This window comes from Mustelus asterias, chromosome 1 (assembly GCF_964213995.1).
Source record: "Mustelus asterias chromosome 1, sMusAst1.hap1.1, whole genome shotgun sequence".
Taxonomy (NCBI): domain Eukaryota; kingdom Metazoa; phylum Chordata; class Chondrichthyes; order Carcharhiniformes; family Triakidae; genus Mustelus; species Mustelus asterias.
This window is the reverse complement of record NC_135801.1, coordinates 172,296,172-172,300,617: the sequence shown is the minus strand read 5'-3', so window position 1 is coordinate 172,300,617 and position 4,446 is coordinate 172,296,172. Positions and strand designations below refer to the sequence as shown.

At 46.5% G+C, this 4,446-nt stretch overlaps 1 non-coding gene across 1 annotated transcript; it reads right to left on the bottom strand.

Moving 5' to 3' along the window:
* Nucleotides 1–1,641: 1,641 nt before the first annotated feature.
* trnag-gcc (transfer RNA glycine (anticodon GCC)) lies at nt 1,642–1,713 on the bottom strand. The gene has a single exon. It is a non-coding gene; the product is annotated as a tRNA-Gly (tRNA).
* Nucleotides 1,714–4,446: the final 2,733 nt, after the last annotated feature.

Below are 4,446 nucleotides of genomic sequence, written 5' to 3'. Positions count from 1 at the left end.
TAGAAGGAGGCCATTTAGCCCATCGAGTCTGCACTGACTCTCCAAAAAAGCATCTCACCTAGGCCCACGCACCCCCCCCATTCTATCCCCATTAACCCACACATGGGCAGTACGGTAGCACAGTGGTTAGCACTGCTGCTTCACAGCTCCAGGGACCTGGGTTCGATTCCCGGCTTGTGTCACTGTCTGTGTGGAGTTTGCACATTCTCCTCGTGTCTGCGTGGGTTTCCTCCGGGTGCTCCGGTTTCCTCCCACAATCCAAAGATGTGCGGGTTAGGTTGATTGGCCATGCTAAAATTGCCCCTCAGTGTCCTGAGATGCATAGGTTAGAGGGATTAGTGGGTAAAAATATGTAGGGATATGGGGGTAGGGCCTGGTTGGGATTGTGGTCGGTGCAGGCTCGATGGGCCGAATGGCCTCTTTCTGTACTGTAGGGTTTCTATGATTTACCCCACTAATCGCCATGACCTACACAAATTTGGACACTAAGGGGCAATTTAGCATGGGCAATCCACCTAACCTGCACATTTCACAGATGCACCATAGAAAGCTTTCTTTCTGGTTGTATCACAGCTCGGTATGGTTCCTGCCCTGTCCAAGACCACAAAAAACTACAAAGGGTCATGAGCGAAGCCCAGTCCATCACGCAAATCAGCCTCCCATCCATTGACATTGTCTACACTTCCCGCTGCCTTGGAAAAATCAGCCAGCATATCAAGGACCCCACGCACCCCGGACATACTCTTTTCCACCTCCTTCCATTGGGAAAAAGATATAGAAGTCTGAGGTCACGTATCAACCGACTCAAGAACAGCTTCTCCCCTGCTGCCGTCAGACTTTTGAATGCGCTTACCTTGCATTAAGTTTATCTTTCTCTACACCCTAGCTATAATTGTAACACTACATTCTCATTTCCTTCTCTATGAATGGTATGTTTTGTCTGTATAGCGCGCAAGAAACAATACTTTTCACTGTATGTTAATACATGTGACAATAATAATTCAAATCAAATCTTTGGACTGTGATTACTGTGAATTTGTATTCTTGCTGATGACCACTGACAACAAGCTGTCACGTTTTACCTCATAAAATCCTTCATAGTCTGAAAGTCCTCCACTTGCAGGTGGTTGGTAAAAATTTTGACATCAGGGCTATGTCTGCAGTGACGTCTGCAAAACCATTGACTCCAATGTCGAGAACTGATATTTAATTAAACATTTCTGCAGCCTGAGGGCCATTAATATCAAGAAAATATTAACTTCTAGCCTCTTAGCTAAACAAATACACAATTCATGATCTCTGGCAAACGTATACATCTAAATGAAGTTTTAAAAGTTTATTTATTTATTAGTCACAAGTAAGGCTTACATTAACACTGCAATGAAATTACTGCAAAATTCCCCAAGTTGCCAAAGTCCGGCGCCTGTTTGGGTCAATGCACCATCTTTCAGAGCACGTCTTTCAGAATATGGGAGGAAACTCAGGGGAAACCCACACAGACACGGGGAGAATGTGCAAACTCCACACAGACAGTGACCCAAGCTGGGAATCGAACCCGGGTCCCTGACGCAGTGAAGCAGCAGTGCGAACCACTGTGCTACCGTGCTGCCTAAAAACACAAGGTTCTAAATAAATTATCAATGCGATGGCCGGGAACCGAACCCAGGTCAACTGCTTGGCAGGCAGATATGCTCACCACTATACCACCATCGCCAGCTCATGAACATAAACATTTTACAGATAAGGTAAATTTAATAAATTCAGGGCAGTACTGAGGGACTGCTGCATTGACAGCAATGCATCCTTTCAGATCAATTATTATGCTTGCCACTCCAATGGATACAAAAGATCCCATGGCTCTTGGCATCCCATGGCATCAAAGTAGAGCAGCAGAGATCTCCTCAGTGTCCTGGCCAAAATTCATCCCTCACCACGTTGCAGTTAATAGGGGTTAGCCAGGCACAAATTGGCTGCCTTGTCTCCTCTATTATTGAAGATGAAGCATACAATGACTACAATCCATCATGAAAGACATTGTACGAATGCAAGCTTTTCTTTTTAAGGATCAGGGTTGGCATTGAGATGATCGTGGGATCATCATCACCGGATAGCTGATTTGATTTATTGTCACATGTATTGGCATACAGTGAAAAGTATTGTTTCTTGCGCACTGTACAGACAAAACATACTGCTCATAGAGTACATAGGGGAGAAGGAGAGGGTGCAGAATGTAGTGTTACAGTCATTGTTAGCGTGTAGAGAGAGCTCAGCTAATATATGGTAAATCCATTCAAAAGTCTGATGGCAGCAGGGAAGAAGCTGTTCTCGAGTCGGTTGGTGCGTGACCTCAGACTTTTGTATCTTTTTCCCGATGGAAGAAGGTGGAAGAGAGAATGTCCAGGGTGCGTGATGTACTTGATTATGCTGGCTGCTTTTCTGAGGCAACGGGAAGTGTAGACAGAGTCAATGGATGGGAGGCTGGTTTGCGTGTTGGACTGGGCTTTGTTCATGACCCTTTGTAGTTTCTTGCAGTCTTGGTTATGAAAATGGAAATACCACCCTTTACATCAATTCATCGTATAATTTAGAAAGCATTGACTTTTTTCAATGAAGCACATTTAAAAAACAGTTATCAAGCCCTTACCTTTTCCTCTCACTTTTACTACTTACATCTTAGTACTTCCTCTGTGGGCGGCATTAACTAAATGGAAAATGAGTGCAATTTGTTGAAAATTGGCAAAAATTAGTATCAGCATTCCTCAGTATTATGGTACAGCTTTAAGGAGTGTGGTTGTGGCAAAGTGTTTAGAACTGCTAGCTCACAACAGCAGGAACCTGTGTTCGATTCCCAGCTTGGGTCACTGTCTGTGCGAAGTCTGCACGTTCTCCCCATGTCTGTGTGGGTTTCCTCCGGTTTCCTCACGCTGTCTGAAAGATGTGCTGGTTAGGTGCATGACCATGCTAAATCCTTCCTCAGTGTATCTGAAAAGGTGCCGGAGTGTGGCGAGTAGGGAATTTTCACAGTAACTTCATTGCAGTGTTAATGTAAGCCTACTTGTAACACCTAATAAATAAACTTAAAAAAATTATGTTTTCAATGGAATGCAGTGTAAAGGATGTGGTGTAACATACCAATGTGGCTTTCGTGTGCTGGCAATCTGAAGAAGGTAGTCATGATGTGGAGATGCCAGCGGTGGTGGACTGGGGTAAACACAGTAAGTAGTCTCACAACACCAGGTTAAAGTCCAACAGGTTTATTTGATAGCAAACGTCACTAGCTTTTGGAGCGCTGCTCCTTCGTCAGGCGAGTGGGAGATCTGCTCATAAACAGCAAACAGGGGATCTGTGTCTTTATATGCCCTGTTTGCTGCTTATGAGCAGATCTCCCACTCACCTGACGAAGGAGCAGCGCTCCAAAAGCTAGTGACGTTTGCTACCAAATAAACCTGTTGGACTTTAACCTGGTGTTGTTAGACTCCTTAGTCTGAAGAAGCCCAGCCTTGTCAGTATATGGCTGAACCATCCTTGAATAAAGAATCCATGTTATTCTGTTACTGATCCCATCTTAAGTAGTCAATGGGGCAACTTTTACCGTCCCGCCCACCACAGCAATCGGAGCGGGTGAGGGGCAGACCATGGAAAGGTCCGTTGACCTCGGGCACGATTTTCTAGTTTTGAGTTGAGCAAGGCTGTAGAATCCCACCCTATTTCTTTTTGAGCATTACTTAGCTATCAGAGACATTAACAGAAAACAACACTCAGCGATTTACTGTCTATTTTCATATTTGTATATAACCTGATGAAAAGACACTCAATTTGAGTCATGGGGGCGATTTTACCATTTTGATTCTAAGTGCTGAATCTGGGCGCAATTCAGATCCGACTTGGAAATCTGCTTTCAGGGCCTCCATGCGCACTTAGCCTGAAAAAAAAATCGCGAGTCTGAATCGCGCTGTGGGCGGGGCTTATCGCGCCTGAAACGCTGCTGCTCCAATCGGAGCTTTGAACCGCGCATGCGCAGTTTAAAAAAAATTGAAAAACGTGCCTCTGTCACATCTCTCCCGGGCAGCAAAAAGCGGATAAAGCGACCCAGGAGCAATGGCTCCCACAAACATTGCCCCACCCCCACAACATAACTGTCCCCCTTATCCACCCACCCCCCACGACCCAGACCAATCACAACCTTCTGCCCCACTTCCCCCCCACTGATCGCCTGCAGAGTGGCAGTGGGCACTCCCTGCACCCCCCATCCCCCACCAGAGATCCATCTGGCCTCCCTCACCTCCCCACCAGAGAATAATCGGGCCTCCCTCCTCCCCCTCCCCCCCCTACCAGAGAGCGATCTGGCCTCCCTCCCCCCCACCACCAGAGAACGATCGGGCCTCCCTCCTTCCCACCAGAGAATGATCGGGCCTCCCTCCCTCCCCCCCGCCCCCCCCACCAGAG